This window comes from Emydura macquarii, unplaced genomic scaffold (assembly GCF_026122565.2).
Source record: "Emydura macquarii macquarii isolate MOO-44397 ecotype Brisbane River unplaced genomic scaffold, CSIRO-AGI_Emac_v2 contig_1390, whole genome shotgun sequence".
NCBI classification, from domain to species: Eukaryota; Metazoa; Chordata; order Testudines; family Chelidae; genus Emydura; species Emydura macquarii.
In genome coordinates, this window is record NW_027131527.1 from 16,750,857 (window position 1) to 16,766,317 (window position 15,461).

At 38.0% G+C, this 15,461-nt stretch overlaps 1 long non-coding RNA gene across 3 annotated transcripts in view; it reads left to right on the top strand.

Moving 5' to 3' along the window:
* The window catches only part of LOC137156236 (uncharacterized), a 175,240-nt gene extending 160,778 nt beyond the window's left edge, over positions 1 to 14,462 (top strand). For all 3 annotated transcript variants that reach the window (XR_010920716.1, XR_010920714.1, XR_010920715.1), the window contains 2 exons: positions 13,742 to 13,977; positions 14,330 to 14,462. This is a non-coding gene — a long non-coding RNA (uncharacterized lncRNA). The remainder of the gene's footprint in view (positions 1 to 13,741; positions 13,978 to 14,329) is intronic.
* Positions 14,463 to 15,461: the final 999 nt, after the last annotated feature.

The window sequence follows — 15,461 nt, forward strand, 5'->3', positions numbered from 1 at the left end:
TACAATTGTGGGGGGGGGGGGTGGGGAGAAGGAATACAGATAGAATGAAGTGATTGGGGGTGATGACAGGTGCACGTCATGTTAGTTCAATGTGGTTTTTTAATATGTTTATGTATTTCTTTTGGGGGCACACCCAGAATTGAAGTGGAGAAAGAGGAAAGGATTGTTGAAATAAGAAAGTAAAATGGGAAGACAGTAAAGAATAGAAAGGACAAAGGAGAGGAGAAGAGAGAAAGAGGCAGATATGGAGATTGGAGGGAGAAGGAGGATGAAAAAGAGACCTGAACAAAACTTTTTAACCCAAACCATTTTTGCGAAAAATGCAGATTTGGTGCCACTGAAACATTTCGTGAAGAAATATTGATGTTTGCTAAATTATTCTATTTTTTATTTTGACATTTTCAAAACAAAACTTTTTTGATTTAAGTGAAGTTTTTTTTATAGAAATGTCCTTTTTTGTTTAATAATAATAAAAATTAAATGCTCAAAATCTAAACAAAATGTTTTTTGTTTCAGGTTGAACAAAATGTTTCATTTGACCTGAAGTGATTTTCTTCATTAGATTTGCCAAAAAAATTTTAAAAATTGGTTTGATTAAAAACACTTTTGTTCCCCAATTTTTTTCTTTTTTGGGGGTGGGAATTGCCAGTGAACCAAAAAAATCATTATTTGGCTAGCTCTAGTGAGCTATTATAGTATAGAATAAAGGACAGGAAGAGTGAGGTTGGGTAGCTGAGAGGGGTAGGAGAGGAGCAGAAGGAAGGGGGTCCAACTACCAATACAGCAAAGAAGGGGGAAATGTATTGAGAACTTCTAAGCTGATTGAATAATATCAGGAAAGCACTTCCTGGCCGTTGCTCCTTTTACCCACGTGGTAGCTGAGCCCTATCTCTTGGACTGCTCTCTGAGTCTAGTGGGGATACAGGAAAAAACTACTAATGTTATCTTGCTGATATGCAGATATGAATATATTTCTTGTATGTCCCTTACTGCTCTATCATCTGGCTAGGATGATTAGTTGGGGTTGGTCCTGCTTTGAGTAGGGGGTTGGACAAGATGATCTCCTGAGGTCCCTTCCAATTCTAATATTCTATGATTCTTTGATGCAAATAGTTCATTGTGATACCAGGCTACACAGCTGAATAAGATAAAATATTAGTCAGGTGATGTGTGCATTTTGCATGTGTTCAGTACAGTAAGGGTAGGAGGGTTTCTCATTTATTGTATGCTAGAAGCTAATGATTCATTGTTCCAGTGTAATATGTATGGTTACAAGGCACTAGTAGTGTAATGTTTTTTCCTTTAATGTACAGTACTATTTTTTAGGATGTTTGGGTGAAATCCTACTTTAATATTGAAGTACTAGCGTCTTTGTAAAAAAGATTTTTTTTCTTTTGGTTTCTCAATAAGTCTTGGAACACTGGGGTCATTCCAGAAAGCTAACATTATGCCAGCATTTAAAAAAGGTAAACAGGCTGACCCTGGTAATTGTAGGCCCATCAGTCTGACATCAGTCATGGGTCAAATAGTTGAATGACTGATACAGGACCCTATTAGTAAAACATAAAGAAGGTTAATATAATGCTAATTAATGTCAGTTTAGGAAAAACAGACTCTGTCAAACTGACTTTTGAGATTACAATTTGGTTAATAAATTTAAGAATGTTGATGTAATAAACTTATACTTCTGGAAGATATTTGGACTTTGTACTGCATAATTTTGTGATTTAAAAAAACCTAGAATGATATAAAATTACCTTCCTATATTAAATGGATTAAATATGGCTAACTGATAAGTCTCAAAATGTAATTGTAAACAGGAAATCATCGTGGAGTTTCTAGTGAGGTTACACGGATTGATTTTTGGCCCTATGCTATTTAATTGTTTTACCAATGTCCTGGAAAAAAAGATAAAATCAGTACTGATAAAGTTGGCAGATGATACAAAGATGGAAGGAATGGTAAATAATGAAGAGGATAGGTCACTGATAAAGAGTTATCTGGATCACTTGGTTAGATGGGCATAAACAAACAATATGCATTATAATAGTGCCAAATGTAAAAAATCATACGTCGGGGAGCAAAGAACACAAGGTCTATTTACGTGGTGGGGCACTCTATCCTAGGAAACAGTGACTCTAAAATATTTGGGGGTCATGGTGGATGATCCTAGAGCGAAGTTGCAGTCAAAAGTGCTGATGCGATCCTTGGGTGTATCAAGTAGGAGTACGGAAATATCAAGTCGGAGTAGGAAGGTTTTATTATCATTGAATTTTGTACTGGTGTGAGTGCTGCTGGAATGCCATGTCCTGTTTCGGTGTCCACCATTCAAGAAGGATGTTGATAAATTTGTGAGGGTTCAGATAAGAGCCAACAGCATGATTAAAGGATCGAAAAACATGCCTTCTCTATCACTGCCAATTATTAAACTAAAATTGTTTTTTTTCCAAAAAAATATGCACTTGTGCAAATAGGAATAATTCAGGGAAATCCTATGGCTTGCATTATGCAGAAGGTCAGACTAGATGATCACATTGGTTCCTTCAGGCTTCATAGCCTATTAATCTGATTTATTGTTTTTATGCACATCTTCATACTAGATATGCAGTGCACATACTCCTACTTTTTCTATTCCAGATATTAAATTTTTTTATACCTAATCTGACACTTTGCTACAAAGAATAAATTTACTTAGCTACTACTTAGTATCCTATGAGAGCTATATCTGGAATCACATTTGAAGTAGTGAAATTTCCAGCAAGAACGGCAGATGTTATACACCCACTGGATATGCTGACAAAATAATAGTTTCTTAAGGAAAATGCATATTCAATTATTTGTAACATAGGGATTTTTAATAAAATGCTATCCGTTCTGTCTATGCAGGAACTGTACAAAACTTGACACTTCTCTGTTGAATAGATGTGTTGTTAATGTTAGGGAAAAGCCAAAATGAATTGAAACCTCTTTTTGAATCTCAAATATATGCTGCACCAGACACAGAATTCCTTATAGACACAGATCTGGAAGATGTCTGCGCAGCAATAAGAGCAATCATCGGTTGTAGCACTGATATGTTCTGAAGCTTGTTTGGAGTAGTGGGTAAACCCTGATACAGAATAAAGCCATTAGTGGAATAATCATATCCAAACTTCTTAGAAGCAGTTCAGTTTTATTCCCTGATTAAGCGTGAGTTTAAGTTTGACTTTCCCAATTATCGACAAATAGATCAGGTAACTTGGAATGCTAAAAGGGGTTGGCTCTTTGAACTGACTTCTAGTGAGTCCCTATGGTATCTTGGCTGTACCAGAAGCTGTCCCAAGAGCATGGAGAAAAGATCACAAGTGGTCATCAGCTTAAAGAGAACCACTAGCTATATTCCCCGTTTCCTAGTATTAAAGCAAGCCCTCTGCCAGGGAATGCTTCTATAATTGGCATGATGAAAGTGGGGCATGGCACTTTCTACATCCTCAGTGTTCCTCTACTCTGAATCTCTTCCTCTTAGCTGCTGTTTTATTTATCTTTGGGCCTCTGGGTCAGGCAGAGATTGGGAGGATACATAACAGAAACATCACCCTGGGAATTTTCACAGATGATGGTTCTTTTCTTTACATTTGATCTTTTTAATCACCTGTCCTGCTGCCTGAACGGTGATAAATTTTGAGACTTCAGATGTGGATGTGAGAAGTGCTCAATGAGGTGTGGATGCTTTAGAGCTGAACGAAAATAAGAATTACTGTGAGAAATCCAGATATTTTAACATTCGCTTTTGTCCCACATTGAGCAAGAAGTTGAAATGGTTAACTTTTTTGTATAATGAAATACTTTTTAAAAAAAAAACAAAAAACCCCACGCCTGATTTGGAAATGGTGACTGTTTTGTTTTGACATTACTGAAATCAAATGTTTTGTTTTGTTTTGTTGTACTGACCCAAAATGCTTTATTTTGAGTCAGTTCTACATTAAACTGTTTTCCTCCTTTGTTCCACGTGGGAGTTGCCGTTCAGAAGTCCCCACCCCCACCACCCTCTGTTCCAGACTCACTGGCTGGACTGTCTTTTCTGATGCACATCGCAGTCATCTCACTCTCATGATGCATTATGCAGCTTGATCAGTGAGGACTCAACCTTGCATTATGAGATATATAGTCCAGCAAGAGTGCTAAGAGAAAGAATAGGGCTTGACCTATGAGACAAGGCACCAGATGAGGCAATGCACCACAACTGTAATGTAGAACTGACTTGAAATTAAATGTTTTGGGTCAGTTCAACAAACCAAAATATTATGATTCAGGTTGAACCAACCTCATTGTTGGGCGAATGTCAAAGCCTAAACTTGACTTTTTCAATCACGATACCAACAAGTACAAGAAATTTCTTTCCCCTTCCCCATTTTTGTTTTTAAAGTAATTTAAATGTAGAAGCTACATTAATAAAATACTGAGTTTCCACAGTAAAAATAGAATAAAATAAAATGTAGGGTTCCTGTAGCAACATTAACTAATACTTTGGTGTATTGTGGCATGTTTTAAAAACACAAAAATCTAGAAGTGCACACACTTCACAAGAAAAACAGTAAGGGCCATAACTATGAAATATTTTCTAAGTTAATTTATTTTTGAAAACTTAATTTTTGCATGTCTTGACATTTTTCACTTTATCCATAATGTTGTATTAACTTAGTAATTGTTTGTTTATAAGGATTTCTGTGTATGTATATATCCAAGATCTATAACATAGAAAAACTGTGAATGGCAGCAACAGAAATGCAGAACCCAAAGATAATTAACCGTAGACTGCCTTTTTTCACTTCTTAAAAATATTTAAATACATGGAGTCATTGGGATTATAATAATCTAATTGGATACAAGCCTCAAGGCAATATAAAGTCAAAATTATGTTTTTAGTCTTACTACAGATCTACAAATATCAATGCAATGCACACTTGTATATACTGGCAACATGGGAAGAGATTGACAATGGGAAACAGAACAGAGTAAGTGACAAATGTGGGTGTTAGATGCAGACTGTATATAAAGCTAAATAGTTAGGATGTTCTTGCGTTACTTAGCTACTGTCTTGATGATTTTCATCTAGTTAGGGTTGTTTTCATTTTCCAGTCTGTGTGCTGTTTTTATACTGGCATTAGTGCAAAGAAAATACAGATATATAGAGGGGAAAGGAAATGTTGCCAGTTATCAGCAGCAAAACTAAGTCAATATTCATTCTAAGCAGGTCTCAATCAAAATTCAAGGAAAAAAAAGCTTGAGGTCCGATCCCGCAAACCCTTAAGGCCTAGTTATGAACCACTTACTTACACTAGTGAGCATTTACTCTCATGAGTAGTGTCAAGGATGATAAAACCTGCTTTGAATACCTTCATAATTTTGCTGCTGTAAACTGGCAACATTTATTTTCAGAAATGTTGAAGTCAGTGGGACAACAAGTGGTACAAGGCTCACAATCTAGTCCTCAGTATTTTCTTTGAAGGATTGTCTCCTAATGTTGTAAATAGATACTCAGAGCTAGTCCTATATTTAGAAGGGTCATATGGGATTAACTAAGATTCTAATAAGCCCATCTAGTTCCTTCCCACCTGCAACCTCCATTGCCCATGACACTAGCCTTCCCACTTCCCCTCCCCACCCATTGCCTCATCTGTCTCCTGTGGAACTGAGACACTTAGGAAAGTGAGGGGTGGGGTGAGGATGGGCAGGGGAAGAGGGGCATTTTACAGCACAGATGATATTGACCTGAAGGCCCTATCATAGTTCAAGTCTGCCATCCTCCTTTTTTGTAAGGCCAGAATGGACCTCTGTCAGTGGCTCTCAACCTTTCCAGGCTACTGTGCCTCTTTCAGGAGTCTGATTTGTCTTGAGTAGTTTCACCCCAAGTTTCACCTCACTTAAACACTTCTTATTTACAAAATCATACACAAAAGTACAAAAGTGTCACAGCACACTATTACTGAAAAAGTGCTTAATTTCTCATTTTTACCATATAATTATAAAAGAAATAGATTGGAGTATAAATATTGTATTTACATTTCAGTGTGATGCTTGAGACTGTTTTTTACTTGTGAGCCTTGTCAGAAGCCCAGGTGCTGCTCGGTGCTGAAGAGTGTTTTGACCCTTCCATGCCTATGGTAGACCACCTGAAAATGCCCAGGGCCGGGCAGGCTGTAAAAGGAGAGCAGATTCTTCCAGCACTGGTGGGTGACACTGAAGTCAGACTTCCCAACCACCCACAAACAATGCTTCTGATTCCCCACATTGGTTATCAAGAAGAGAAAACAAAGAAATACACAGCCCTCTTGACTGCATTTCAGTCTATGGCTCTCAATCAGCCACTAGGTCCAGTAAAGGGATAAGTTATTAAAACTCGATTCCCTTTACCAAAATGATCTCCTGCCCCCAAAGGCTCAGTCACATTACCAGATCAGTATGAGTTTGGATCTTACCCAAATTACCACGCTGTCAGCCAATCCTTTAGTACCTACAACTAAAGGTTTATTATAAAAGGAAAGGAACAAGGTGAGAGATGTTATATGATTAAAGCAATCAGATACATACAAATTATTTGAAAGTCCATATATATCTGGTTTTCAAAAGAATTGTGGAGTTTGCAGACTTGTATAGTCCCTCTGGTGTACATCCAGTACATGGATGGATCTCAGTCCTTTGTTTCACAGCTTCAGTTGCAGATGAGTTGATCCAGAAGTAGGAAGCAGGAATGAAGATTGATATTTGAAGACAAATGTGGTGCAGCTGCCTTTTATAGTCTCTTCCTGGATTGCCATGTGGCCTGTTTCAAACATAAGCCCTCAGAACATGGCATGGAAAAGTCTTTGAGAGAGTCCCCATCCATAGGGCATGTTCTTACACGTCCTGGTGACTCATCAGGTGTAGCTCTGGCTTCTTTCCCTGTGCTCACTGTATCTGAGAGTTTCCTTGATGGGCCATTAAGCAGGCTTCCTGCTGCTGCTATCCTGTCTGGGGTGTCGCCCAGAAACACAGCACAAGTTGAAATACAGATATATCAAACCTATCCATAACTTCAAACTTCAAATATGACACATAGACATAAACAATATCATCATACTGAGGCCCTGTCAGGCACCGTTAAAGGTTATAATTTGCTATCTCATGAATTATTGTAATTTTGACATATTGATATTAAATGATATTATAAATCGTCTCCCTAATCCAGACAGCATCGTACATGTAATTTAGCTTTGCAGGGTTCTTCTCTGTGGCATGGGGCCTTGGACAGCTGCCCTGCTTGCCACCTGCTAATGCCGGCCCTGCACTTGTGATCCCCCTCTCCCAAGCATCCTGCAATCTCCAGGTGGAAACCTACAAGGGTAGCCAAGCCCAGGCAAACATCATATCAACCCCTTCATTTGGACATAAAAACTCTCAGGTGGCACCAGGCCAATCCCCCTCCCCCAAAATGAACAGTCATCTGACACCTTAAGTACTTCTGCACATTGTTGCAAGCAGTGCTAACATTGGTGGACAGTATTGCAAATATGGTCCCTCTCAACCTCAACCTAACAGCTTGTCCCTGTGAAAGAAGGGGATACAATATCTTTTTCATGCAGTCATCTGGGGCTTTCGCTTTCAGATCAGGTGTTCGGAGAAATCAGTTCTCAGCTTTCTTAGTTACACAATGGGCAAGTGTATGAAAAGTGGAGTCAAAAGGAGGTCATTAGACATTGTCCTGAGGGGATACTCTGTAGAGATGTGGAAGAATCACAAGAACACCTTTGCTTGAGATATGGAATGAGACAGACCATGGTAATGTCAGAATATGAATGAAATCATCCATCAGCTACTTCAAATCAGAGCAATAAATTCCATACTGTATTAGAGAACTGGACATAAAGCAGGGTTACGGCTGAAACATCTAGGTTCCTAAAGGAAACTTATTGTCCTTTACCCTTTTTACCAACCCTCAGGCAATTTTCTATTTTGCATACAAATGGCTGTTTCTGCCTCCCTCTGTCCACGACCCAACTATGATCATTACCATTTTATCCAACTAGTGAGTCCAGGGTCTCTTTCAGGACAATGGAATATTAATTATTAATATTAATTAATTAGTATTAATATTGGCTTTAAGGCAGAAGGAAATACACTATCTCTTCCAGGACAACTTTTCATATCAGGGATCTGTATAGAGAGAAAAGATAAAACAAATGCAGAGATACGGTTCCTGGAGGATGTTGGATTAATTATAAACACCGACATGTGGTACCCTGGAAGTCCATCGTAAGCCTGGGCTGAATATTCTTAGACTGTCTCATCTCAGAAAAATGTTCCCCTTTGAAAGGGGGGGGGGGAGTGTGAGTTGTCACAGAAACAAAAATCGAATTCTTATTGCAGCCTATTAGGAATGCTGATCTCCTACACAGACATACTTCAATAAACCAGAGTTTGTATGGATCCTGTCCAGTAATTCCTCTTCTCCCCCTTACCCCCCCCCCCCAAAAAAAAAAAAAAAAAAAAATCCCTGTATCACATCTGTTGACAGGATGGAGAAAACAGCAGTAATACTGTTCAGGCATATCTGCTGAGAGGGCTGTCACTTTCAGATTTGATTCACAGGTAGCATTGGACCTTCTGAAATCTAACAGATAAGGGCTACAATTGCCAAAATCAGTCCTCCATCAAGAACCAGTCAGGTACAAAATAGATTAAGTATTTATCACTATCTAAATCCTAAAAGAATGTCAAAATAGATCTTCCTGTGATGGTTTGTACCAATTCCACAGTTTAACTACCATCCTAAACAAGTGAAACATAGCCCTGTGTTCCTTCAGGGAAGCCTTCTTCTGAGGGATATAAGAGAGTCCAAATAATAGGGTTCAGTCTCAAAAATATAACATTCTCAGTATGTTGAAGTGGAAGTTGTGTACAAATCCCAATATTAAATAATCTTTATTCCAGCCCTAACAGATCATAAAGCATGACCTTAGAACCTCATTCTCCTCTGTACAGCATTACACAGGTTGAACCCCTGCAGGAGGTGGTGTTATCCTTCCTATCTATTAAAGTAGATTTCCCAGAGGAATTATAGGAGATACTATCTGCAATCTATATCTGCAAGCATTCACATATTCTGTTCCTAGTAAACTATTGTAATGCTCTTTTTTTCTAAGATGGCAGTTATCTTGAATTTTTTCCCACAAATTGGAGAAGTTCTCAAAACTTTTTTTCCCCTCAAGTTTGAACCCTCTTACAATTGTTCGGGCCTGGGAAAATGGCTGAAGGAATTTCTTTCTTATGACAGAATCCTGTGATGTGAGCACTCACCTGAGATGTGGGAGATCTGTGTTCAAGTCCCATTCCACCTGACTCAAAGCAGGGAATCCTTCCAGTAGAGGGGAGTCTCTGTCCCAGTTAAGTGCTGTAACCCTGGGGCTATAGGGCATAAATTGGGTGGTGGCAGTGGCTGTGCCTCCTCCTCCTTCTCCAGTTCTGTGAATTTAACTTGAGGGGGGAAAATGTCTTTTGGCCAAACTAGTCAATGAATTTGACACAGATTTTGTTAATAGTTTTGGTTGACACCAAACTGCATTTTTGTCAAATAAATTATCAAAAAAATTCCACCCAGCTGTAATTGGGGGGTAGTGTGTCCCATATTCCTCATGTACAGCAGAGGACTTGCACAGTGGGAGCAGTGCAACTATAAAGGGAGGGTGGGGGTACACCAGCAAGGCCAGTGGTAATGACAAAGCAGGACCAGGCTTCAATTATATGATCACTGATCTCAGGGAGTTGGGTCCATGGGTCTGAAACAGTCCCCCAGAGAGAGTTTCCTCTGAAGGAATCAGGGGCCTCCAGGCTTTTTCTGTCAGGTGCTTCTGTGGAGTCTGCAGCATTTTTAATGTGATTGATACAGAATTTTTTCATTATTTTAGATGACAGCACATTTCCCTTCCTTCATCATAATATATGGGCTTTTCACCTTCCCCTTTTGAGGCTGCTGAGGTTCCTGATATGAGACAGACCATCAGGTTGTCGATCAATAATATTTTAAAAATCATAAATACAAGGTGAAGGTAAAACACTTGGAAGTTTATAGTTAAATTTCACTAGGACTTAAAGACACTTAATGTCTGGTAAAACTATTTATTTTTGCTGAGTTTTCTAGACTATCACTGTATCAGAGCAATTGGTACTATGGCAAAGACCCAACAGTAGAAAACTAAAACATATACAAATGAGAGAGTGTATATTAATTGAATAATGCAGTTTGAAGGTTTGCATCATTTGTGTAGATTCTAGAGACTTCTGGGCCTTAACAGATATGCTCTTGTCAGAAACTTCTTTTCTTTTCTTGACCAGCATAGCTTTCTGCTTCTTTGAACCACTACACTCTAGGACATTCTAGTCTGCTTCCCTGCCTAGTCAAGGTCTCTGGCACAGGTAGGAGGAGAAAAGCAGGATTGTTAGGGGTTCAGAGAGGGTAATGGAGTGAGTGGAAGCAGAGAACAAAAATTTCTAAACAGAAATCTTCCTCTCTCTTTCTCCCCTTCGCTGCCGAAGAAGGGACAGAAATGGCTGCAGGAAGAAAAGTGTATCTATATATGTATTTGGATAGAGAATACCCAGAATCTCACATACATGAATGAAATGACTTCATGACCTCCCTAATTTTCATATATTCAATTTATTCCCAGGAGACTTCTAGACTTTTTTTTTGATCAGCAACAATATTGACAATGTCTTCAATGCTCCTAATTGTCCGTACTCATTTTGTTTATTTTTTTTGTTGTAGGCCAATTTAAAGAAGCAGTTTAATATCTCAGCCATTTTAGAATCATTAATGATTTTATCACTTACCTCATTTATTAATTTCATGGATCTTTCTTGCTCTCAAGTATTGCTTTTTCCCCCCTCTGTCATATTTGTAACAAGTTCTTATACACCTTAAAATCTTTTATTAATGTTAACTCACTTCTGCTGTGAAAGGTTACCAGAGATGTTAAGCTGTCTAAATGTCATTTGCTGGAGAAAAAACTTCTGTGCATTTTGGGGTAGCTTTTTTCCCACAGTTCTAAGGCCAGAGAGGTTGACACTTGTGAATACTTTGGAAGGAACAGGGTTCATGTTTTTGTTCTGTACAGCATTTAACACACTTGAATGATATGTGTACAGCATACAGAAACAACATCAAAAGAATGTTTTGATCAAGCACTTACAAGTTAGGAAATGCCAGATTTACAGTTTGCCATGCAATCTTAATTCTGGCCTTGTGTGTTGAACCTATATACTGATTTGAGGTAGAGGTCTTGTGGAGAAAAAGTTTTCAGTTAATTAAAAATAGTATCATAATGTCTGTGCACAAAGAAACTGAACTAAGATTGAGTGGGCAACTGTGAATCTACCTTTGAGACTCTGCAACCTGTTTCTCTCTCCCCACCCCCGCATGTTTTTAATTGCAAAAGTAAAAACAGTTTTATTACGTATGTATAACTAAATTGGAAGCATTATGAAGCTTCAAGTGATCTTTCCATTCCTAGCTTCATGATCACTGGAATGCTAAGCATTTTATATACAGTCTAGAAGCATTGTCTTTTTTATCAGAATGACTTCAATTTCCCATACCTCAAAATTCAGTTAAATGGGTGCAACTATGCTTCAACACCAGAAGCGATGCAATGGGGGGGAAGGGACACACAGGGTCACATGGCTTCCCAGATTTGCTGCTTGACTTGGACTGAGCATGCTCAGTAACATCTGTTGATACCACTAGCCTCACTCTGATTCCCACTATCAGCAGGTAAGGGTCACTCTGTTCAACACTGTACAACTGTTGTAACAACTGGATTACATGTGTCCGTAATGTCCTAATTTATTCTTATGCCAATGAATTCAAATAGTTGCCCAATGCTTTATAGCATTATCTTAACTTTTAACATTGTTTCAATCCAGAAATCTCTTAGAAGTGGTATACAAGTCTGTTTCAGGCTATTCTTTGTTTATAAAACATTGGTATAAATCAATTTGGTTTTCACTGAGGAACCATGGGGGGAAAAATAAACTGTGTAACTGGGGAGAATGCATCTGAGTTGCCCCATGTGTTGTATGACTGGGTGCAGTGGATATTAGGTATTCCCCAGCTTGATTTTGGCTGTGCACAACTCAACATGGAATTGGCTAATGCAATCTGACCCACGTATTTAAATTGTACACTCTTTGAGGCAGGGAGTGTCCCTTACTTGGTGTATACAGTGCCTAGCACGGTAGTGCTTTCCATTCAGTTGAGTTCCCCATTCACTACCATAATGTAAATAACAAATCATCATTAATAATTTATTATTCCATATACTTGAGATACCTTAGGAAAAGCATGCATTTTTAAATATCTCATCTTTTTCACCAGAAAACACGAAGGATTAATTTATTCCAACAAATTTATATTAACTTGCATACTAAAAATGCACTTAGTTACCTACTGCATTAAAAAGTATATGGTTGAGATTTGATTTTCATTTGGTATTTTGCTACCAAAGCTGCATAGTGATAGATTTTCATTATAGACCTGGCTGCACAATGGATTTTTTTCTCATAGAAAACATTGCCGAAAAGGGGGGTGATGACCGAGAAAAATCACAAACTGAAATACTTCAATTTGGAAATACTGCTGTAGAGGAAAATGAAGAAACTGAACTTAGGTCTCATGAGGCACCATGATGAAATATCCAAATCCTAATGTGCGGTTTGGATTAAATTTTTCAGATGATGGGCATTTCGTCTTTCAGGGGGAAAAAATTAAAAAATTCTGTATAATAAAACTGTATAATAAAACTCGGAGGATAAAAACTTTTCATGAAAAAGTTCACTTCATTTCAATATTTTTGTCAAAAAGCAGATTAGATGGAAAATTTTTGATCACCCTAATTCATAATTTTCTGAAAATTTAATATTGGTCTCCTTATAAAAATCACAAGATTTTAATAAAATATAGCTTGTGTTTATTAACATGTGATATCTGCATTGTGGCAACCTGTACTTTACCTTAAAAAAAAATCCCCTAAACTGTTGAATGTTCAGTTTTTATTCTGACCAGATGTTGTTTCAAGGAGCCTTCCCCTTGTGTTTTTTGCTTTCTAATACATATTGTTAGATATTGATGTGATATGGGTTAGGGTTTATCAAAGGAATACAGCATAGGTATTTTTCCTGTTTAAAGCTATCGTGAATAAAATTATGTTTGACTTTTTTTAAATATAATGTTAATGACCAAATCTCTCTATTTATAGAAAAGTTGCATGTATTTTTGTAAGTTTACTACCATGAGGGTTCTCAAGTGGTCAGGATGAAAATAAGAGCTTTTTAAAAGGAAAGAAAAAGAATTAATTTTGATCATCAGAGAAAAGATTTCTCCACTAGTCATTCCCTCTAACAATTTTAGAGGCATTAAAAGCTGCTCTGGCTGTATGTAAATTTGCTAGTTTAACTTCAAACCTGATATTTTTTATTTCATATTGTGATGTCTTTCTTTTCTGAACCCCTGCAGCCCTTCAAACCTTCTTTCACTGGAGGTCCTAACCATAGATCATTTTATTTCTTTAATACCAAGCCCAAAGTGCTTTATGTAATCACTCTGTTTTGAATTCTATGTTTTATTCTGGCACTGCTGCATCCATCGGATGCTGCTAATCTGTGTATTGAGATTTCATCCCCATGTTGCTTTTCCATGCTATGGCTTAGTCAACTCTTCTTTTCACAGAGTTTGTCATTTATTGGTTGGCTCTTCACTGGGTTCAGCGCTACCAAGTGATATGGAAGTACTGTGAAGCAGGAGTATAAGAAGTGAGCTGCATCAACAGAGGTGTGTGTGATAAAACGCCAGGCTAGTAAGCCAAGATCCAGGAATTCCCAAAAGAAATCGTTAGTTTGGAAAAACAAAGCAGGAATACAGTGCATTTAGCTTCATTGAAACTGTCTCCACCTGCAACTGAAAAGGTGAGGAATTTCTGTTTATCTGTTCATTGGACTTTTTGAGAGAGAGAGAGAGAGAGAGATGGGGAAAGACTTTCAGGTCTTTTATTTGGTGGTTTTGGTTGAATTGTGTATCTTTGCTACATTTTGTAAAATTGTCTTAACATTACATACATTCGCTGCTAAATTTAGTCAATAAAAAATAGACAAGTGAAAAAGAAGTAGGGAAGTTCCCAGTAGACAGGCCTCCTTATCACAAAGTGCTAATCTTAGTGAGGACTGAAGGGACATGGAGCCTGAATGAAATCCAGCCTAAGTGGAGGATGTAGGTTCTAGGAACTCCTTTTTTACCTGCCTGCTATACCTCTCTTTGTAGGCTGAGAACTTCATTCCCTACTGGACAAACTGCTTGAAACACCACAGAGAACAGTACTTTCCTTTAAAATAATTAAAAATAAATGTTTGTTTAACTTACAAAAATAAATAAAACATAACTGTTTTTAACCTCCCTTTTCCACTCCCTCCCTCTCCCCTTCTCCTTCTGGCCCCTGAGGTGGACTACCCTCCTCCAATGGGAGTTTCCTTCCTCCCAAGCCTCAAGTGAAGCACTTTGAAGGTTGTTCTGTGAATTTCAAATAGGTCTATCAATTTGTTTTAGGGATAGGTATTAGATTGGACCTTCGCTCTGGCTTGGATGAAGTTTTTTTAAAATCTAACCTCCTCCCCCCCCTCACCTTTCTTGGATATGCAATATAGATTACTGAGACATTAGACCATGAGACTCACTCACACTGAACAGGAATAGAAAATACATCTGTTTTGTGGGTAATCTGCTGTTCAGTTTCTATTTTGTTTTTGTACTCTGTATCAGGGACGCCTAGAACCTCAAATGCGAACCCCTTTTTATTATTGTATAAATCCATATACATGCAATGTGGCTGAACTAATTCTCAAGAATGAGAGATTTAAACAGCAGTCTGGCACCTTTTTGGTCTTCTCTTGGCACCTTTATAGCTTGTGCTTTACTGAGCAGCCTGTGGGGAAAAAACTTAGCCAGTACTTAGTAAAAGTATCTAGCAAGGCCTCAGTGATGCAGGCAAGCTCTGATGTCAGATTGTGAGTATTGCTTGTTTTGCCAACAGACTTGTGTTCCTTAGGAATTATTTGAGGCTGTTATTTTGCTGCCCTGGTTGTTTTGTATTGTGGCCAGTTGTCATTCCTAAGACTAACCACTTTTCTCTCTCTCTCTCTGGTGGTTTCCTTTGTCTTCTCAACCCAGTTACAACTGCAATATTGTAGGTTGGGGAGAGGCACTTGGCTTCAAGGTCGATTTAAAATTGTACAAGTTCCCATCTTCCAGAATCTGTTTAGATGGTTTGGCAGTGTTGCTTATTCTGATTGGTTTGGTATTTGGGATGGTGTTCCTTTTTAGAGGCATCACTGTTCAAAGACTGGGGCTGAATAAAGGAGTAGTTACGGGCATTAAGTGGGGGATTTTTGTGGTTGTG